This window comes from Ailuropoda melanoleuca, chromosome 17 (assembly GCF_002007445.2).
Source record: "Ailuropoda melanoleuca isolate Jingjing chromosome 17, ASM200744v2, whole genome shotgun sequence".
Classification (NCBI taxonomy): domain Eukaryota; kingdom Metazoa; phylum Chordata; class Mammalia; order Carnivora; family Ursidae; genus Ailuropoda; species Ailuropoda melanoleuca.
In genome coordinates, this window is record NC_048234.1 from 16,392,551 (window position 1) to 16,415,861 (window position 23,311).

At 44.1% G+C, this 23,311-nt stretch overlaps 1 long non-coding RNA gene across 1 annotated transcript in view; it reads right to left on the bottom strand.

The window, feature by feature from the left end:
• Positions 1–13,100: 13,100 nt before the first annotated feature.
• LOC117796946 overlaps positions 13,101–23,311 on the bottom strand; it is a 28,652-nt gene continuing 18,441 nt past the window's right edge. Inside the window, exon 4 of the long non-coding RNA XR_004621702.1 lies at positions 13,101–16,430. This is a non-coding gene — a long non-coding RNA (uncharacterized LOC117796946). The remainder of the gene's footprint in view (positions 16,431–23,311) is intronic.

The following is a 23,311-nucleotide window of genomic DNA, read 5'->3' on the forward strand; positions in this document are numbered from 1 at the left end:
AAATGAATTCCCGAAACAGAAATAAATGATCATTAAAATGGTAGAAAGAAATGAAGAACCAAAAAAAAAAGAATGAAAGAGAAGAGGAAAATAATTGAACAGAATGTAAAGAGAAAGAAAAAAAAGACTTGGAACCTTCCCCTCCTTTTTTTTTTTTTCCCCTTTCTTTAAGTGAAAACTCTGCCCTCCTAGATGCCATGTTTTCAACTGAAGTCCTCTCTGAGAGCCACTGTCCGGACAGCAGGTGCTCACATTTACTCTGCTAAGAGGACACGGAACAGAGACAGGCCTTTTTTTAAACTCCTCATTCTCTTCTCCTGCACTTACTGCTTCAGTTTAACTATTTGTTTACCTGTTTGTCTGTTGTTCATTATTCAAGGAGACAGAAAGACATTCCCATTCTCAAAGACGCCAGCAATGCCAGATACATGAACTAAAGCTCTCATGTATTCTCCAAAAACAAGGTCAGCTCCTGGATAGGTCTTTAATTTATTTAGTATTCTTGCACAAATAATGAAAAAAAAATCCATACAGATTTAACATTGGGGTATGGTATGTGCACATTTATGTAAAATCGAATTTTCATTTAACAGTTGTGCTTTGGGGTTTGCTCCGCGTCGGTAAGCATGCAGAGATCTCTGCCACATCCACATTCTTTCAGAGGACCACATAGTACGCCCTTAGAAGGATGCTGTTGGACGCAGGCACTACTCATAGACATTTTTACAGTTTTTTCCCATTTTCTTCTTAATCCCTCTATGAATATTTTTGTATATAATTAATCATATAGTCGTACTGATACATAATTCATGTCACATATAATTTGCACATTTAAACGGCTCCATTCAATGGTTTTTAGTATATTCACAGAGTTTTGCTATATCACTGCATTCTAGAACAATTCTAGAAGAATTTCCTCACCCCCCAGATAAACCTAACAACCTATTATTGGTCATTCCTTATTTCTTCAAACCCTTCAGATCTAAGCAAACATTAATCCAATTTCTATCTCTATAGATCTGCCTACTCTAGTCATTTTATATAAATGGAATCAAATAGTATAGCACTTTCTTTACTCTGCGTTCTTTGACTTAGAATAAGTTCATCTATGTTAGAGCAGCTATCAGTTCCTATTTTCTATTGCTGGACAATATTCCAACGTATGCTTATACCACATTTTACCAATTCATCCACTGATGGATATTCGGGCTGCTTCTACTTTCTGACTACTGTGAATAGCGAGCGGTTCCATGAACATACATATACAAGTGTTTGTGATCGCCTATGTTTTCAAACCTCTTGGGTATAAACTGAGGAATAGACTTGCTGAGTCCTATGGTCCCCCTCTGTTTAACTTATTGAACAAATCCTGAACTGTTTTCTAAAGTGGTGCACTATTTTGTATTCCCATCACCAACGCATGAGCATTCTAATTTTGTCATATTCTCATCAATACTGGTTCTTTTCTTTTCCTTCCTTTTCTTTTCGCAGACAACCTAGAATGATGTTCAACATCTTTTTACAGTCTTGTTGATCACTTGTATATTTTCTTGGGAGAAGCGTCTATCTAGATTCTATATCCATTATTATTTAGGTAATGTGTCTTTATATTATGAAGTTGTGAGAATTATTTATAAATGCCAGACACAAAAAAATTCTAGAAACCCTTAGCAGATACAATGACTTTCAAATATTTTCATTTTCTCAGTTGTCTTTTCATTTTCCTTAGGGTAACCTTTACAAAACTAAATTTTTAATAATTCTGATGAAGTCATTTTTTTTTTTTGTATTTTCTTCCTTGTGCTTTTGGTGTCGTATCTAAGAAAGCTTTGTGCAACCTAAGCTTGTGGAGATTTACTCCTGTACTTTTTTCTATAGTATTGTAGTTGTAAGCTTGTGGTCTATTTGAGTTAGTTTGAGAATATATATATATATATATATATATATATATATATATATCAGTGTAATTAATGTAATTTAGTGTTTCTTTAGGCTGGATCCCTAAAAGGAGAATTGTTGACTCAAAGGTCATGTGGATTTATTTTTCCATTTTGAAACGTACTGCTAAATAATCTTCAGTGGAATTTTATCAATTTATCTGCACAGAACATGAGCATGAGAGCAAACGTTACACCACACCCTCGCCAACAGCTTGAAGTCTTCCCTTTAGGATTATTGTCAATGTGAGGACTATGAAAGTTTATCTAGCTTGAATTTGCATTTTGCTAATTACGGAGGAATCATTTTCAACCGTTTTAGATATCTACTTTTAGTCTTCTGAGAATTGTGTATTCATAGTTTTTACCCATTTTTCTACCAGAAAATTAGTATATTGTTCCATCTGTGGCTTCTCCTTTTTATAAGACGTCTCATTGTTGAGGCAAACAAAATAAGATGAATAAAAAAACAATACATACACAGAAACATTTCAAAGTAAAATTATGAATAGAATTCAGGAAGCTTCCTGAGATGAAGAAAGAGAATAAAGAGAAAGATTCAGATTGACAACAGAATTTCCAACAGTAACATGGCATACAAAGAGAAAAGCCCTTGGGAGAAATATTCCAGGAAGAAGATAAATACATTTTCAAAGATACGAGATATGAGCCATATGATTAAGAGTAAGGAGACATTAAAAAAAAAGACTAAAGAAGTTTGCTGTGCTTTCTAAAGTGGATTCAGTTCATCCTATGGTGCACAGAGGAAGCCAGAGACTCCAGAAAGAAAAATATTTAATTCATAATTATAATCTGATTTTTTATTCTTCTTTTTGTGTAGATGCATTGTTAGGCAGCATGTTATTAAACGCAGTAGCATACATTTTCAAATTAATGAATATGATTTTTACACTGATAGGTATTTATCATCAAACAAGTTTTTGGGTGATTATCCTAAAGTGGCAAGGTCATCCCAAACTCAAAATTACCTCTATAGCAATTGAGAGCTAAAATTTTGAAAAAGCAATATAGTGGTCGACCGGTGGTGACCAGAGAGAGGAGATACATGGACTTATTGAAATAATCCCTTCTTTTAAGGTGAAACTATAGATATTGATCCGTTTTGAAGTTACTGGAAAGAAAATAAGTCCATCTGAGTGAGTTAGAGATAACCATCAGGAAAATAAAACTAGAATGTATAGTTTTCATAAATACAGGGCAATGGATATATCCAGTGCAAAGTAGGAAAGGAAAAAAAAATAAACTTATAAAAACTCATAAAGTAAGATGGCAGAAGTACCCCAGAATAAATAATTACAATTAACATAAAGTAATGAAGACATTGCCGAGATAAAATAGTGTAGTCTGACATCAGCAAGCTGGTGGAATGGGAAGCCCCAGGCGCTCATTCCCCCATGCAGACATCTACTTAAAAAACATGCATGGACTAAATTTCCTTTGTGAGAGCTTCAGACACCTGATAAGAGGTTGCAGCACCCCAGGCAAGCACAAGGCAAAGAGGTAAGAAAGTTTATTGTGTTTACCCAACTTGATGGATTTGGAGAAAACTCCCAACTCCTAGCTCCTCCCTGGGGAGGGAAAGAGAGAAGAGTAGAATGTGCATCAGTGTTAGGTATATTTGGGCCCTGGCGCAGGAACTGGTTTCCATCTCACTTGACTTGCAGTGCCAAAGGGAACGGAGGTAGAATTCGGATGCCAGGTGGGCGACCTCTGAGGACAAAGAGCCCCACAGCTTGTCAAAGCACCAGAGCTCCTGCAGTACCAGAGAGAGACACCAGGTGGCGCAAGAGATTATGGGATTTTGAGAACAGGGCCAACCTCTTCAACTGGGATTTCTATGCATTAACCAAGATAGAACAAGGCCCCCCAAAAGGTTACGGAAGGCCCCAGAATTTCTAGCCATGCTGATTGATGGAGGTCCCCCCCCTGTATGGAGCTAGTCTGTAAGGATAGGGAGAGATGGCCATTTTTTTAAATGCCCAAATCTCAACAGATCACAAGCACACAAAGAAACAAACAAACCAAAAAAATGGCCCAAATAAAGAAACAAAGGTTATCTGAAATAATCAAATCTGAGAAACAGAAAATAATAATAATTAATAATAATAATAATAATAATAAAGGTGCAGAAAGCCTACTAGATTTCTGGGACATCAGTAAAAAAGATCAATAGTACTTTATGGAAATCCCAGAGGGAGAAGAGAGAAAAAAGGGGCAGAGAACTTACCTGAAGAAATAGTGGCCATAAGTTTCTGAAATTTATGGAGTGAAATGGATGTACACATTTAAGAAGGATGATGTACCCCAACTAGGAGAACTCAGAGATCCACACCAAGACACTTTATAATGAAGCTGTCAAAGAGAAAAATCTTCATAGCGAGTGAAAGCAGTTCAAGGGGCACCTGGCTGGCTCAGTTGGTTAAGCGTCTAACTCCTGATTTCAGCTCAGGTGGTGATCGCAGGGTCATGAGATTGAGCCCCATGTCAGGCTCCACGCTCAGTGGGGAGTCTGCTTGAGATTCTTTCTCTCCCTCTGCCTCCCCCACCCCCCACCAAATAAATAAATAAATCTTAAAAAAAAGAAAAAAGAAAAGCAGTCCATCAAATACAGTGAGATCATGAGAAAATTTTTCAGCAGAAACTTTATTAGCCAGAAGGGACTAGGATGATATATTTCCGTGTTGACAAAAAAAAAAAAAATTCCCAGCCCCAAATACTATATTTGGTAAAACCGTTCTTCAAAACTAAAGGAGAAATAAACACTTTCCCAAATAAAAGCTGAGTGAGTTCAATCTACTAAACTTGTCTTACAAGAAGTGCTGGAGGGAGTCATTCACGTTGAAAGGAGAAGATGCTTGTAAGCAACATGAAAGCATATAAAACATAAAGTTCTCTGGGGAAAATAAACATTTAGACAAATACTCATGTCCTTGCTATTCTAATGTTGGTGCATAAAGGTCTTCGTCTCTTTGGCTGCAGTAAAAAAATACCATAGACCAAGTGGCTGACAAACAAAGAAATTTTATTTCTCACCGTTACGGAAGCTGGAAGTTTGAGAGAAGGGTGCCGGCATGGGTGACATCTGGTGAGGGCCCTCCTCCAGACGGCACAGTGCATATGTTCCATTGTGTTCTCCCATGCTGGGGAGCGGAGCGAGGACGCGATCCCACTCGTGACTCCGATAAGGGCACTGATCGCCGTGGTACGAGCTCCAGGCTCATGACCTCATCTAGTCCATATTACATCTCAAGGCCGCCACCTCCTAATACCATCATATGGAGGAGTAGGGTTTAGCATGGGGATTTGGGGGGAACAGAAACATTCAGTCCAAAACATTCTGCCCCAGGTTCCCCCAAATGTATGTCCTTTTCACGTGCAAAATAAATTCATCCAAACAACTCCAAAAGTCTTAACTCATTCCAGCATCAACTCTGAAGTCCAAAGTCTCATCTAAGTACCATCTAAATCAAGTGTGGGTGAAAGTCAAGATACTATTCATCCTGACGCACTATTCCCCTCCAGTTATGAACTTGTGAGATCAAACATTTTATGTTTTGTTTTTTAAATAGTAGAATAAATATAGGATAGATATTCCCGTTCCGAAAGGGAGGAATAGGAAAGAAGGAAGGGTCGTAAGCAAGTCCAAAACCTAGCACAGCAAACTTTATGAGATTTTTTTCTTAAGATTTTATTTATTAGAGAAAGAGAGCATGAGCAGGGGGAGGGCGGGGGCGGGGGGAGAAGCAGGCTCCCTGCTGAGCAGGAAGCCAAACACAGGGCTCAATCCCAGGACTCTGGGATCATGACCTCAGCTGAAGGCAGATGCTTAACCCACGGAGCCACCCAGGTGCCCCAAACTTTATGACATCTCAAGGCTCAATACCAATCCTGTTTGGCTCCATACTGTGCCCTTCAGGCCCACTGGAGTGGCAGTCAAACCTTTCAGACATCTTGGGGTGGAAGTCCCACCTTCTGGACTCCCTGGGGTGACAACACCATCCCCATATCTCAGTGGAGCACCGCCCATGTGGTGTCTCTCTGTTGGGGTGGAGGTGCACCACCAGGGCTATGCTATGGGGCCCACCCTCATGGCTCCGCTGGGCATTGATTCTGCCCTTCGAAATTGAGGTGAAGGCCACCATGCCCCATGGGCCTATTGTGGGAGTGGCGCCCTTACGATCTTTGAATGAACTTCAGGAGTCCTTCTCCCCTTGTGTGGAATAGCGTGAGTTCACAGCAAAACAGTCTATGTCCCAGTCCTGTAAGGTCTAATACATGGGACAGTCTTTCTTAACTTTGACCTATTTTCTGTTTCCTTCTCTTGCATCTGGTAGTATTTCCACTGGCGAGCTCCCATCTCTACTCCTGGCCTCTGTTAAGATGGCTGATTAAGTTCAAGTCTGCTGTTCACCTTCGTACTAATCTCGTTGTCGGTCACTTGGCCACACCTTGGTGCTTTCTTTCAAACAGACGTCCTCCCTGTTGTATAATAAAGATAAGCCATTTGTGGAATTACGTAAAAGATGTGTCTCTTAAGTTGAATACGCAGAAGTGAAGAGGATGAACTGTTATTTTTCTATTTTTATGACGCTCTATTGTCAGGAGAACGTAGAAAACTGACTGTCAGCGCTGGAAGCAACATCAAGGTCACCTCATCCTACTTCTGTGCCAATTGATGAATATTTCTTCACGAAATCTGATAATTATGCAACTTTTCTTACATTGCTTTATAGGAAACTAACTCTTCTTTGGAACTGGTCCAATATTTAATTTTTTTAAATTTTGATATTTAATATTTACCTGATTCTATCCATTGGTTCCAGTTCTTCCTCTGTAATGGCAGAAAACTTAGCTTAGTTACGACATTTTAAAGGTGTGAAGGCAGACTGTATACCTCTCCCCCCACCCTCATTTTCTTGTCAGTTCCCTTATTTGACACGATTTCCCCGCATTTGTCTTACTACTTAGACCCTCTTTTTGTAACTGTCCAGGGTGCCAGTATTGCCTTAACTTTCTTACCTTTCTTTTTTTTTTTTTAACATGTCAAAGAGGTTTTATTTTTTATTGATGTTCACGACTCTTCGCCCAAGGACACGGTGGGTTAGAATTCGATGTGCTGGGTTTAGAGCAACACGAATGGAATCCGCCAAAGTTAGCACTCCCATTACCTTGTTTTGGAATGTTCTTGCTCACGATGAGGTTTACAAAACTTGAGATGTGGAGAGAAGATTATCACTTCTCAACCAGAGTTTCTCCTTTTATCGGTTCTGGAGTGCAGTCCTGGGAGGGCACCCAGCCAGCCCGAATGTATACCGTTGGGTGAACCATGACCAGGTTTTATTTTATTTTTATAATTTATCGAGACACTAACAGTACGCTAGATCCAGCTGCAAAATCTATCCATTAATAATACTCAACAACTTCTCCACAGATTTTTTGCCCCAAGGAACTTGGTGCCCAGCATGATATTACATTAATCCCCCAGAGTAACTGTGACTATAAATCATCACAGAAGTTTGGAATGCTTTATTTATACTCAAAAGTCAATTAGAGAGAGATGACAAATGTATAATAAATCACTGACATGATAGATAAAATGAGAAAAACATTTAAAAGTAATTATCTTGTTTTTTAGTGGGATAATTGGTTAAAAACTATTTAAAAATAATTTTTTCTCCAAAAATATATACAATTGCTAAAGCAAATTTAGAGACAAAAATACTTCTTAGAAAGTAATCTCCAACATTAATATTGCAGAAATAATGATTCTTTGTAGATATTCACATATTTCAGTTTCTTAATTGTAAATTCTTCTAATACAATTTTTAGAATAACTTCTCTTTAAAGATATGACCTTATTATTTTTAATTAAAAAATTCCCAGTCTTGGGGCTCCTGGGTGGCTCAGTCAGCTGAGCGTCTGACTCTTGATCTCAGCTCAGGTTTTGTTCTCAGCGTCGTGAGTTTGAGCCCTGTGTTGGGCTCCGTCGTGGGCCTGGAACCTACTTAAAAAAAAAAAAAAATTCCCAGTCTTCTTCCAAGTTGCATTTGAAGATTAATAAATGTGAACCTTCTCTGAACACCATGATATTTTCATTGTGAAAATACCCCTCTAGACCTGAAGTACTTGTAAAGTGCGGGAGCTTGTTGGAAGCTGTTTTCAATTTTAATTTTTTTTTGTATAGAAATCATAAGTATTTTCCACAAAGTATTTTCACAGATACCACCCTTTTTGCCTTCACTCAGAATACATGTAGTCATTATGTTTTAACCAGACAAAGCCTGTCAAACCATCAGTCTATAATTTTGGGACTGTTTTGCCAAATTTAGATGCTGCAAGATTGTCATCCCTTTTCATTCAGTATTTTCTTAGATATTCTCATGTTTCTAAGACTTCTCATTTATTTAGAATAAACCTCACAGCTGAATTCAGTGACTCAGAAAATTTCAACATCATTGCTGATGATGTGGGTTACTCACCACAGTTGTTACTTTCAGACGTCCCAGCATCTAAAATGTGATCTGAGATGGAGGAAGAGGAATGAAATATACTTCATTGTGCTATTTAAAAATTTAAATAAATCCTCTGCAAATTTTTAAAAATATTCATTTATTTACTTGAGAGAGAGAGTGCTTGAGGGGCAGAGGGAGAGGGAGAAAGAATCTCAAATGGATCCTGCTCTGAGTGCACAGCCCACGAGGGGCTCGACCCCAGGACCCTGAGATCATGATCTGAGCCGAAAACAAGAGTTGGACCCTTCACTGACTGCGCCATCGAGGCTCTCCAGGCCTTTGCAAAATTTTGTAGTTCATTTATTCAGCTCTGTGTGTGTGTAAAATGCTTGTCGATTTTGGGAACTATATTTTTATTCTAAAATTATAACTCAGGCGTGTCCTGCAATCAAATTCTAGTATACTTCTGCTCACAGGTTTTTTAACCTGAGAAACATTATTTTTACCATGAAACATGTCACCACCAGGTTTTTCCTTATTATTATCACAAATACAAACACTTTTATCCTCATGGCTAACCTCCGCAACTCAAATCCTGGAACTCTCACATAACATCAAATGCTTCACTTTCAACACAGTCAACTTCCAAATCCCTGCTTTGATTAGATGAAAAGATGACATCAGCATTAGAATTAAATAATTTTCTGCTCGAAGCATTCAGTGCACAGATAGAAATCCGGCATCACTTAATTATCAACCATTTTCTTCCATGAACTGAAGCCAAACATCGATCGCTCTTGCCTCACCTCCTACACATGCCAAGGAAACTTGAAATTCGAAGTGAAAATAGTGATTCGATCTAAACCAAGTCTTCCTTCACAGCGTGCCTCCTACACTCATTTTCGGAAAATGCATTCAATGGTCTCTTTCAAGCACAGTCTTCTTGTAATAACTCCTAACCTCCGATTTCCGTGTCGCCACTGCTCATTTCCATGGGGCCACTATGGTCCCCATGGTGGATGGTCAATGCCAAGACCTTGTGCAAGGTAACTACTCATCATCGATCTTCTTGAGAAATACAATTACTGTGTGTCATTTTCAATTAAACAGGAACTTTTAATTTTTCTTTTAGCTCATTGCTATAAAATAACTGCAAAACAAAATACTTGATTGCAAACTTAAGGTGTCTACGCTGCACTTTGTACACCACACTACACAGTCAAATCTACCGCTGTTTGGTTTATAGCACATGAGCAGTAAGGAAAAGGCTGTAACAAGAGTGTCTAGACCACGTGCAATCTTTGGAAGAGTTGGTCTGCTTCCGTGTCTCACACGTGCTTTATACCTAAACTGTAACTTTGCATGTTCAGTCCTTGGCCCCACAACAGGGGGCTCGATGGCCATGCCGCTCCTAGCTGGTCTACCAAATGGGTGGCAGGAGCATATGGTGAAGTATGTCTTCCGCCAGCAGAAAGGGTTAGCCACCCCTTACGGCCTGTGTCCAGGCGCACTGGTTTGTCAGGAGACACTGCACGCTGTCCGTCTGAAGGAGGCACTGGTCACATCCTGTCTGGGAAAGACTATAAATGGAGAAGCAAGTTATCACAGGTCATTGTTCAGATTTAAAAGCATCTTAAGAATTCTGCTCAATTGCACTCTGGTAATCAAGACCATAGGAGAAGCTAGAAAAGCAACGTAGAGGTTTACCAAATTCATCCTGGGTTAAGAGAATTCAACTGTGAATAATTATGTTTCATTAATGGTAAATAATCTGAGATGTAAGGTAAGTGGAAGGTGACAGAAGACAACACAGGGAAAGGCACAGTCCTGGGGACACTGGGTCAAATTACCCACATTTTGTGCATATTTTCAAAGAAGCAACTTTTCCCTTTGTTGCCTTCCTGTTAGATCTTTTCATTTCCATGCCCAGCATCTCCTTTTTGTTTTCCTGGGATTAATTTTGTTTTTCACGACTAATTACTTAATTTACACATTTTCTCATTATTTTTAGCTTTACTGCCTCTTAATATAAATTTATAAGACTATACATTTAATATAAATTTATAAGACTATACATTTATAAGACTATAAATTTATAAGACTATACATTTCTCTTAAAGCCCTTCTTTTACAGTTTCTGTAAGTTTTAATTAAGCCAGCTGGGTTGAGAAACCCAGCTGGGTCTCACAAGTGCCTGGAGGAAAAACCGCTTTCGTGATTATTTCTCCATTTGGAGGGGAGACGAGGAGAAGCCAGGCAGTGGTTCACCTCGAGGTGGAGCAGAGTGAAGGGCACCCTGAATGTACACGTTAAATAGAAAGGTTTGTTACAAACATCCCACACCAAAAAACAAAGGACTCCATTATGCCTTCCCACCACACACACACACACACACACACACACACACTAAGCACACAGGCGATCCAACAGAGTTGCGTTACTAATGTTAGGTCGAAATCATTTTAAAAAGCACCCAAATGCAGATATGTTCTAGAAAATATCAGAGGTTAGGAAAAAATGTATAAAGCTCTTAGTTGCCATGGTAACAGATAAGACCTTGTATCCGCAATTGGAAAAATCAGAAATTGAGCGTGTGTGTGACATTACTTTTCTATAGTTTTTCAAGGGAGAGGAGGAAAATTTTTTAATTAGGTGGTTGTTTTTTCCCCCCAGGGCCTTACCAAATTTAGCAGATGGCTTTTGCAGAGGGTATTAAGAAAGAGTGAGCAAGCGTAAGGGCAGAGCCTGACTTCAGGTTACGCAGAAGGGGGCACCGGGCCCCCCGCAGGAGCCGCAGAAACACGGAGATGCTGACGGCCACGTTGTTTTGAGATGCCTGTTCTCTCGCGCTGCTCAGGACTGCTGCCCCCCCTCCAGTGCTCGCCCTCCCAGGCTGGAGCCCCGCTGTGCTGCTCCCCGGGAAGCTTCTCTTACCTTCCTCCTGTCTGGATCTTCCTCAGCTGCTTCTGAGCAATGGCGCAGCTGCTGGTCGGCTCCAGAGACACGGCACCCCCAAGGGTGTCAGGAAGAAAGGATGACCTCAAGTTCTAGCTGAGGCACTTGCTTTCCTCAACCACTGTCAAGCCCTTCAAAACCAGGCCTCCGGTCGGACCCCTTCTGGAAGGCCCTCCGTGGGCTGAGCATCCTCTCCATGGGCAAGACCTCCGCCCCACCCAGGTGTAGGCTTGCTGCTCAGAACTATCCCGTGTCTCATGTCATGATTCTTCCAGACGAGCACGGCTGCCCCTTCCATCCTGCTCCATAGTCTCCAAGGGAAGGAAGGACAGCAGTCCGTGGATGGTGATAGAAATGTTTTCAACTTTAGGTGGGACCTCAACATTTATTCTTAAACTTACGACAGAAAATGATCTGCTCAAACTTGGGGAGTGGCAAAGGGTTGATTACTTGGCATTTTGGTATCCTGCTAGAGCAGTTTCTGTGGAGCCCACGACCCTCAGACGCCGCGTTCACCTGCACAGGGAGGACCCCCTGGACACTGTCCTTGCTCTCAGTGAGGGGCTGGCTCTAACAGGGGATTGGCAGATTCTGTCCTTGCCTCAGGTGGGATGGAACGGGACAATTGGACCCAACGACACACTTGTTCTCTAGTTTCTCCCAGATGGTTGTGGTGGGAACTCTGAACTCCTGTCATTAACACGTTTCCCCTGTGCTCTCAACTCTTCCTGCCAGGGCTCCCCTCCTGCCTTCATGGGTCCCGACTCTCCCCTGCAGCCTTCTCAATGGAGGCTGACCCCCCTCCGTCCCTGCTTCTGGGACAGGAAATGGGGATGAGGCTTACTTTCCCCACTGCCCTCCCCCACCTTCAAACAACACTGCTTTCAGGCTAAAGCCCCCCCCCCACCTTCTGCCGAAACGTGTAGCTCTCCTGCTGTCCTCCAGGACACTCCCTGTGCGTCTTGTCACTGGGGCATCAGTCTTGATGACATCCAGCATGTGGCCCTTCTCCCAGACCTCCCGTTGCCTCCCCTTGTCCTCAGCCGCCACAGCTGTGATCCACACTGCCCTGCGGGTGGCCTGTGGAGCCGGAGAAGCCAGGGTGCGGCAGCCGTGTGGCCAGGTGTGGCGTGTGGGGGACGTGAGGCCAGGACCCCTGCAGGGGAACCAGGAGGCCGAGCTGCAGGTGCACCCGGCGCGTTCTATGCGCCAGAGAGTCTGAACAGATGCCCACTGGGACGGTGTGGGTTGTAACCGGCTCTCTCTAGCCTCTGTGGGAACTGAAGGGTTAGAAGTGGAAGCCGGCAAAACAAGTCTGGAGAGTCTTAGGGGTTCCTGCAAGAGGCGAAGAGGCTCCGAGAGCACAAACAATTGCTCGAGCCCGGAGCGCCCCTCTAGCTCCACTATAGCCCTCGCCCCGCATCACCGAGCACTGCTAGGGCCAGCGCTCCCTCCCCAGTTTGGTCCTGGCCAGGGTCACGAATCTCCCGGTGGCTGTGACCCGTCCTACAAGGTCTCTGTGTTCCTTCTTGGCTCTAGCCTCGCTGACTCTGTATTTTGGTGCCGCGGCATGAAGGTTTATGCAAACGTGTACAGCTGAGCAGAGCCCTTGCTTTTGCCCCCCCCCCCGCCTATAGCCTTGTGCTGACTAGGGTGTGACTGCATGTCCCCAGAGGGCCTGCACCCTCGTGGCTGTGTCCCTGGCCGGCTCTCCATCCCCACGTCTCCCCCTATACTTATCTCTTCCCCTTTTACTCTGATGTTCCTTCTATCCCGATGTCCTTGTGCAAGTGCAGACCTCCGGTGGGAATGTGGATTCATGGTGAGTTCTGTGAAATGGATTCTCTAGGCCCATGGCTCCCAGTGGTCCCAGGGCCCCCGTGTAAGTTTCACGGTCATGTGACCACACTTGGAGTCAGTGAAAGCTCAGCACCTGCCCCTTCCTAATGGTGTGGCTTTAGCGCATCCCTAACTTTCTTCCGTGTGATGGAGACAAGACAACAGACATGGCAGCGTTGTGACGAGCACTGAGTGGAACAGTGTGAGTGCAACACCAGCAAAGTGCACCACGGCCTTCTTCTGACGCCCAGCACGTGTGGGCCGTGCTGCTGTTGCAGACCCTCTCAGGTTCCTGGCGGGACTGGGATCCGCCCGCTAGCTAGGAAGGGTCCGTCCTCAGCATCCCCGAAGGGCTGGGCCAGGTTTATTGTTGTTGATGTAGGTCGAATTATTATAAATCAGTATAGTCCAGCTAACAGATCAAGAGATGACTGGCCTTGATGGGTCACTCCTCACGGTGTCCAAGCAGAGGGGCTCCCACGCCCAGGGTTCCACACGGGAGGCACTGGTGCAAGTCAGCGGGAGAGGCGGGGACCCGGAGGCTGGAGACCTCGCGGAGGCTGGAGACCTCACTGCGGCTTCTGCGGGAAGCAGCAGGCAGGCAGGGCGGGCAGGCTAAGGGTCAGCTAGTGCGAGTAATCCCTCAGGTCGGGTACAGGGGCCGTCGCTAGTGGTCCGCTGCAGTGTTTAGGGCAGGGGCGCCGTGGCCTGGAGCGAGGGGCCCCACAGAGGAGGGGTGTGGGGTAGGCTCCCCATTGGTTGGTTTGCCTATAAAAGAAGTGTTTCCCATCTCCGGGGATTACCCAGTCCTGAGAAGGGCGGTCCCTCCGGGACCACGAGGCTCCAGACGTCAGAGCACCACAATACGAGAAGTAAGATGGCCTGACTAACACACTTTTCTCTGAGAAAGGAATAGCCCATAATCATTCATGGAACCTCAAAGCAAAAGCCCCCCGCTCTGCCCCCCCCCAGAATCACACCACATCCAGCCCATGGGGGGACCCTGCTGTGTTCGTAGCGCAGAGTGGAGCCAGGCGGAGCCCATGTGGCCACTGAGGGGGAGGTGTGGGTCGGAGCGTGGCCGCTGGGCACACGGCCTGGGGACAGCAGGTCCACTGTCTACACCGGTTGGAACTCTGAAACCTGCCTGGAGGCAAGGGAGTCACTATGCACGGGGGACGTAAATTCCACCAAATTTAACATTCCAGTTTCTTTCTAGAATTGCTGTTTTCCTCGAGTGTTGTGTTCAGGTGTTGTTACCTGCTTTGCTCTCACACATGATTCACCCCTCGGCCCACACGCAGCACTTCCACCTGCAGAGCTCCCATAGTGTGGCTGTGGGGCGGGTGAGGGGACCCCCTTCTGGCAGACCCCCACCTCCCCGCACTGCAGCTCCCGTCTGATCCTTGCTGCGTCTGGGCAACCACAGGCCATGATGTCTTGTGCAGCCACTGAAAGCAATCCCCCTGCCTCCTTCTCACCAAACAAAACTCACAGTCGAAGGCTTAGTTCTGTAATGCAGGCAGGACTCTCTTCAGTTGGGAAGGTCTCTCCTTCTCCTCCTCGCAGGCCCTGGGGACCTGACCCTTCATCCTTCCCTCCCTCAACTGCTCCCCTCAAACCAGCCCCTGGAGGGATGAGACGGGGCTCCGGGTGGATCCCAGGACTCCAGGGCTGTTGACTCCGTGGCTGAGTGTGAGTCGAGGTGTCAGGGAGGGCAGGAGCAGGCCTTGCTGGACTCACAAGGCCTGCGTGTCTGTCTGCCTTTCACTCCTGCTTCTTTGTCTCTCTGTCTCTGTCTCTCTGTCTGTTTCTCTCTGTCTCTGTCTCTCTCTGCTCCAGTCCTCCAAAAACATCCCAAACCAGTTGTTTCCCCAAGGCCCCTTCTACCTTCGTCCTGAGACTCCATCCTCACACTGCACTCCCTCCGGTTGGTGGTGCGTAAATATTCAGGGTGTAGCATGAAGACTTTGTCCACGTTACCTACGCCGAGCAGAGCAATGGGCGACAGACGGTTCATCGAACTATTGTCTTGGAGCTGCTGTTGAGAAGTTCTGTGCCGTTCAGATTCTCCAATAATTACCCATGTGATCATCTTTTCTCCTTTTCTCTGGAAGGAAGAGTTTATGATCTCATCATTACTGACAATATTCCAAAATATTTACAGTGGGGGCTTTGGGTCATTTTTAAACTCTTCGTTCAGCATTTGTTAGCAGAAAATCTAGAAAGATTTAGAAACTCATATGCTTCTATTATGAAAATTTTTCTATGACTTTTGTCTTCCTGTTTTTTTTTTCTTTTGTGTTATTTTAACTTTGTAACACATTGTTTACCTGGAATCTTTAGAGAGATCATCCTGTATTACCTTTTTCATATTTTCCATTTCTGTTTCTTGCAGCCCTGACTTTGGGTAAATTTACTTCTGGTAAATTTCTTTAACTGTAGCTTGTAACCATTCAATTAGAATTTTTAGACTTTTAGGTTGTTAAAAAATAATTTTTATTCTTTGAATGTTTCCTTTTAGAGCCACATGTTCTTGCTTCATGAGTTCAATCTGTTCTTACCACTTCGAGATTTATTCTAGTTTAAAAAAAATCATTTTGCTCTGTTTTGTTTCTCCCAGTGTCTCCACTCTGGGTACGGTCTGGCGATCAACCGTGGTCCTTCTGGCCCTGGCGCCCCCACTGCTCAGCCCCTTGGGCCCCAGGCTACAGTTGGGTTTCTTTCTTTTCTTTTTTTCTTTTTTTAAAGATTTACTTATTTATTTTTTAGAGAGAGAAGGAGAGAGTGAGGAGAGGGACCAAGGGAGAGAGAGAATCTCAAGCAGACTCCTTGCTGAGTGTGGAGTCCGATACAGGGCTTGATATAGTGACTCTGAGATCATGACCTGAGTCGAAATCAAGAGCCAGACTGATGGAGGCACCGAGATGCCCCTGCTTGGTTTTCTTGCAGACTCTCCTTTGCAAGCAAAGGTTCAGGACCCCTCTCAGCTAAGACAGAAACCACTGTCCTCCCCTCCAATTTCTACCTCCCAATATTCCCCAGGGTTGGGTGCTGTTCTTGGTCTCCACCTGCCTTTCTTTCTCTGAGCAGATGGAGAAGACAAGAAGCTGGCCCCGGGGTCCAGGCTGCCGTGTTTACGGAGAGGACTCATCAACTGATTCTTCTGTTCCGCACAGGGGTCCTCTTATTACTTCTGTGACATTTAAACTCCTGTATTTTAATCCTGAACAGCAACAAATCCAACAGAGATTAATGTCGGAATTGCAGAGGTAAATTTTAAAAATACCCTGAGTAATAATGCCTTGTGATCTTTGACCTGACCTATCAGTTTTAAAATTGAATGACCAAAGACAGATTTCAATTCTGAGGTACCACTGTTTCCCCAGCCACCTTGGTTGATTGGAGAGTGAAATTTATCAGCAAACTGTCCATCCTACTGTTGAATCCTAATTCTTTCCTTAGAACTAGTAAGCGCCCTCTAAAAAGGAGTCGGTCTCTCTGCTGGCTGGACGCAGTAGCTGAAACTCAGCTGCCCTAAGCCCTTCTCCACCTCCCCAGCCCTAGTGCCTTATATCACACAGGGAATTGTGGAGCCAGAAGTCTCTTCCTTCCTAACACATTCTCCTTCTTTTCCATCTCTCTCTGTTTGTTTGTTTGTTTGTTTGTTTGCTTTAAGTTCCTAATTTATCACAGACCAACTAACTGTGTTTCTTTTCAACACCTGTGGGTGGGATTCAAAATTGTCCTAAGTTCCCACTCGATCTAGCCAACTGTGTCTCCTTCCTCCTCTCTGGGCTTCAGAGTTTCCCCCACCAGCTCCCCCTCAGTGCTGCTCCTGTCCCCAGACAAGACACAGCACCCCACCCCATCATTACCTCTCCAGTTCTTTTCATACAACTTAAATCACACACAGGGACAGTGACTGTGACTGAGGGTTCTCGAATGTCCTATATTCCCATGTTTCTGGAAGCTAAGCTAGTTAGTTAAAATCTGCAAACACAATGATTTCAGATGTAAATGCCTTACTGTCAATGGTTCTAAACAACTCCCCAATAAATGGTTTGGCCATCATTCAGCCTCTTCAGGATCAAAATCATCGTGGAAACTCAACAGGTGGTGTGTAGGGCAGCCACCCTCTGGCATGAGCAGAATGATTGGTGACCAGAAGGGAACACCACCAGGCTACCCATTCTCTCAGATTGAGATATGCATAGGCATCCCCCCATGCACTTCATACGCTGAGATAAGATCAGCCAAAATACACACAGAGAAAATGAATCTCATTCCATAGTGTTGTGTGGTAGGAGAAATTACAGAAATAGCCACTCAAGATACTGCACATTTTTTTGTTTTTGTTTTTGTTTGTTTGTCTACTTGTTTGTTTTTTGCTTCTGGTCAGACTACGGGTGGGAGGGACCCACCCATCAGACAAAGACATTCCCGTAGTATGTCCTCTTGCTGCTAGAGCCATATAGCCTTCATTAACAAATGGATGGCATGCCTCTTTTCTCTTCCACTAGTTCTAAGAGGAGGGAAGATCTTGATCATTCAAATCGTAGGCTCACTTGGCTATTAATGGAATGATACATCATATCGTAGCTTCACATTAGCATTAAAAATGAGCCAGCCAAAAATTTTTAAGGAAACTTAATTTATCAGTTATGTGTAATGCACATTTTGATACATTGCATAACTGATTTGAGTGTTCATTGTTTTTGTAGTCGGAAAGCAAAATGGGATGCCCCGATCTTCTGGGTAGGAGCACTTTCTTCTTTCTGAGCAGGTCCAGTGGGATGGGAGGTCAGGACATGCTGCAGAGCCTTCTAAGAACAAAGTCCTCGCTGGCTGGTGGGAGCTGTAACTGTGCTTCTCAGCTGCAGGGATGTGGGGGGGCTTCCTCTGGGTGAAGAAGCTAATGAGGACTGTTGAAATGGAGGAAATGGGAGGCACGGTGCAAGTTAAATTATCTTTAATTCAGGCCCCTCTAAATTAAAGGTAAAGAAACCACGGTCAAGATGCAGCATAGAGACTCTGGTCAAAGCTGGTTTGCCAGAAAGCCAGCACTCTGCAGCCACCCTTGATCAGTGCCCGTGGACCCTCTGGCATCGCCTCGGCCCCTCATCTCTGCCTCTTAACACATCTTGGCTCTTGCTTCTTCCTGCTTAGACTGAGCTCCTGGCTGCTGGGCACCAGGTGTGCACGTTTTGATGTGAGCAGTGAGTTGCCTGCATGCAGTAGGAGCTCGGAAAGTCCGCCTGGAGCTGAAGGCCGCCTTCTCTGGCTTTCATGCTGGGCTCTGTCCGCCCCATCAAACTCGGCGTCAGGACCCTCTGCGTCCAAGGTTAGGAAGCAGGTGGGCAGCTCCAGGGACTGCCGGGCACTGTGCTCCTGGCCAGAGAGAAAATCAGCACGCCATCTGGACTTGACAAAACATCACCGTCAGCGGGGCGCTGGCTGTTTGCCCGTTCAGCTCTGCCCTCAGGTCCCTGCTATTTTTACGACTCTGTCATGGAAACACTCAGAGTCTTCTCAAAAGAGGAAGTCATCATATGCATAAAACAGGCATGCCCTGTGAAGACGCACTAGTCCAGACGTGGTTTCCACAGAAGGTTTCAGGACGCTCCGTGCAGGAGTCCTGACACAGACGCGACCATCTGACATTGCTCCGTGTAATCCGTCGCCACGTTGAGAGCTGCACGAGCGGTGCACTAGAATGAGATGCAACCTCAACAGAAAACGAACAAAATGCCCCTGAAAATCCCTGCTTAATCTCTTTTTTGGCTTCCATCAACAAATGACAGTTTTCATTATCCTGGCAAGTAGCCGCTGGAATTTGTCACATGCATTGCAAATATAAGCTTAGGTATAAAGACCTGAGGAAATGGAAACCAATAAAAAAAAATGGAGGAATTGACAGATCATTGCATCTGCAGCCCGATTAAAACATACTTCTATGAGGTTGATATATTTACTAAGCTGCTGTTGTAACCTGACTTGCTTTATGTTTTCTTCATAATTTATAAATTTCCTTTATAATTTCAAAAAACATTTTGCTTCTAATATGAGAGAAACCCACAGAGGAAGAATCCAAGGCCCAGAAAAGGAAGGTTGTGGCCAAGTTCACTCAAGGAGATGACGTGTGTGTGTTAGTGAAATGCCAACAGACACAGAATCACTTTTTTTAAAGATTTAATTAATTAAGTTTTTTGTTGGTTTGTTTCTTTTGAGAGAGAGAAAGAGAGAGTGCACGGGTGGGTGGTGGACAGGCAGAGGGACAGGGAGAGAGAGCATCTTAATCAGGCTCCACGCCCAGCATGGAGCCCAACGCGGGGCTTGATCCCCCCACCCTGAGATCATGAGCTGAGCTGAAATCAAGAGTCAGATGCTTAACCAACTGAGCCATCCAGGCGCCCCCAGAATCACTTTTTTTTTTAATAAATTAAATCCTATCCTGCTAGTCTTCTTTTATCAAGAGTTTGTTCAATTGATATTTTCATTTTTAAACATTAACGTTTTTTAATTGGTATCTTTAATATTGTACAAGAAATCATTAAAAAAAAGGTAAGCTTTTGAGGTGAGGTATTGATTCTTATCTCTGCCCCTCTCTGCTGTTTGAAGGCTTAGGGAGGTACAGCTCCACTAGGGCTTTCCAGTCCACTTTAGGACAGTCTGTCCACCCGGCTGGCCGAGTTGGTGCTGGTGCTGGTCCTGGTCTGGGCGCTCATCCATGGCCACCAGTCGGCGGCCTCGGCTGCTTGGGCTTCCTCACGGCATGGCAGCTGTGGTCCCAGCACACATGTTTCCAGAGACAGAAAGTCAAAGCTGTCTGTCCCTTACAGCCTCAGCCTGGAGACTGCCAGGGTGTCATTTCTGCTGTATTCTGTTGGCCAGAGCCCTCACAGTGGCTGCCCAGATGTCAGGGGTGGGGGTTAGACGCTGCCTCTGGCCAGGGCAAGCAGCACAGAACTTGGCGACCTTACAGAAGGGACTGACATAAGCTCAGATTTCAAATCAGATGAAGCCCACCACATGATACTTTGACATGTAAATCCTCACGCATGTGAGGTCATGCAAACCCAGCTGGCTCTCATGTGGGTCCAACGAAGCAACTGGCATTTGTTATCTCTGGGTGACAAAGGATGAAAGGGGCCCAGAGCCATTAAGTCATGTGAACCCACCCTCACTCACGGGAGTTCACCTCAGCTGTCTTCTCATGTGGGCCATGGTTGTCTCTCTTGAGTATTCTGTCTACTTTAAATATTTCTTAGGTTTTGGGAAACAAACAGTAAGACTTGCCCTCCTAATAAGCTTAGCAACCCCCAGGAGGGGAGTTTAGGAAAATAGCCAAGTCTCAGGAGGCAGGAGCCAGATGGGCCTCTGTGGGGCCTGGACCGGCTCTGTTTGGAAATGTGGGTGCTCTATATCTTTTCTTTTTCTTTATGGCGTCTTGTGAAAGAAATAAGAATAATACTAATTCTGATAAAATGTTATTAGTTTTATTTATGTGTGGGCTTGTGGTGTTGTAAATAAATCTTTCCTCAGTTTTTCCCCATTGAGAATGATATTCGCTGTGGGCTTTTCATAGATGGCTCTTACGATATTGAGGTATGTTCCCTCTATCCCTGCACTGTGCAGAGTTTGAATCAGGAAAGGGTGCTGTGCTTTGTCAAATGCCTTTTCTGCATCTATTGAGAGGATCACATGGTTCTTGTCCTCTCTTTGATTAATGTAGTGTATCACGGTGATTGATTTGCAGATGTTGAACCAACCTTGCAGCCCAGGAATAAATCCCACTTGGTCCTGGTGAATAACCCTTCTAATGCTCTGTTGGATCCTACTGACTAGTATCTCGGTGAGAATTTTAGCATCCGTGTTCATCAGGGAAATTGATCCGTAATTCTGCTTTTTAGTGGGGTCTTTGTCTGGTCTTGGGATCAGTGTAATGCTGGCCTCATAGAATGAGTTCGGAAGTTTCCTTCCATTTCTATATTTTGAAATGGTTTCAGAAGAATAGGTATTAATTCTTCTTTAACTGTTTGGTAGAATTCTGCTGGGAGACCATCCGGCCCTGGACTCTTGTTTGTTGGGAGATTTTTGATCACTGTTTCAATTTCCCTGCTGATTATGGGTCTGTTCTTCCTGTTTCAGTTTTGGTAGTTCATATGTTTCTAGAAATGTATACATTTCTTCCATATTGCCTGATTTGTTTGCATATAATTGCTCTAATATTTCTTATAATTGTTTGCATTTCTTTGACACAAGTTCACAAAGAATTACACCTCTGTTTCTTTTTAATAGTTGTATACATTTAGCCCTTACATTTAGATTCTGGTCCATTTGGGACTTATAATGGTGTGAGGTAAGGTCTAATTTCATTCTTTTGCATTTGGAAGTATAGTTGTTTAGTGGCATTTGCTGAGAAGACTATGCTTTCCCCATCAAGGTTCTTGACACCTTTGCAGAAGTCAATTGGTCATAGACATATGGGTTTACTTCTGGATTTTTTTTTATATTTTATTTATTTGAAAGAGAGAGAGACTGAGAGAGAGAGAGAGAGAGAGCACACAAGCAGGAGGGAGGGGTAGAGGGAAAAGCAGACTCCCCGCTGAGCAGGGAGCCTGATACAGGACTTGATCCCAGGACCCTGGGATCATGACCTGAGCTGAGGACAGCCACTTAACCAATTGAGTCACCCAGGCGTCCATATTTTTGAATTCAAAATTCTAATTCCCCGTTCTGTTTGTCTGTCCTTAGGCCGGCACCACAGTCTCTCGATTTTTATAGCTTTGTAGTAACTTAAAGTTAGGAAATGAGAGTTCTCCAAATTTGTTCTTTTTCAAGAACAAATCTGGGTCCTTTGCATTTCCAAGAAATAATATTTACCAACTAGAGTACATTGCTTACGCACAGTCCTTTTTGTCTTTAGACATATACTTTGCAGTGAAAACCCTACTTCCCAAAGTTTCTTCCCCCCGCCCTTCCTCCGAACAAATTTTGCATGTATTTGTAATACAGCCTCCTTCATCAGTCACAGTCTGATTTCCATTCTGATACCCCATAGCATCCGATTGATGTCACCCTTTTTCAATCACCCTCTCCTTCCCCAACCAATGGCAATAAGTAATATGCTTTCCTTTTCCCAAATATCATATAAATGGACTCATACAATATATAGCCTTTTGAGACTGGTGGGAATCAATACCTTGATCTTTTTTTTTTTTTTTAAGATTTTATTTATTTATTTGACAGAGATAGAGACAGCCAGCGAGAGAGGGAACACAAGCAGGGGGAGTGGGAGAGGAAGAAGCAGGCTCATAGCGGAGGAGCCTGATGTGGGGCTCGATCCCATAACGCCAGGATCACGCCCTGAGCCGAAGGCAGACGCCCAACCGCTGTGCCGCCCAGGCGCCCCTCAATACCTTGATCTTTTAATCATACANAACCCATAACGCCGGGATCACGCCCTGAGCCGAAGGCAGACGCTTAACCGCTGTGCCGCCCAGGCGCCCCTCAATACCTTGATCTTTTAATCATACGCACCACACTGTGCTTTAGCCGTTCCCCTGGTTGGTACTCACACCCCTCCCAGTTATTAGCAGTCACAAATCAGCTGCTATGCTATAGACATTCACGTAGAGTTTCGTACTAACGTAAGCTTCAGTTTGCTCAAGTAAATACCGAGAGTTCAATTATTGGGTTATGTGGTATGTTTATTAAAAATTTCCAAACTGTCTTTCAAAGTGACTGTATCATTTTGCATTTCCCTGCATTTTGTGTCGCTCTGCGTTCTTGCCAGCATTCGGGATCATGGTGTTTCTCTTTGGGATTTTAAGCTTCCTTTAAAAGTGTAGCAGCATCCCATGGATACCCCATTTGTGTTTCCCATTTGTGCCTCCCTAATGATGGGTGATGCCGAGCATTTTCCTGAGCTTACTTGCCACCCATTTATCTTTCCTGGTAAAGTGTGTGTTCAGATCTTTTAAAATTGGCTGTCTGTTTTCTTTTTTCTTTTTAAAGATTTTATTTATTTATTTGACAGAGATAGAGACAGCCAGCGAGAGAGGGAACACAAGCAGGGGGAGTGGGAGAGGAAGAAGCAGGCTC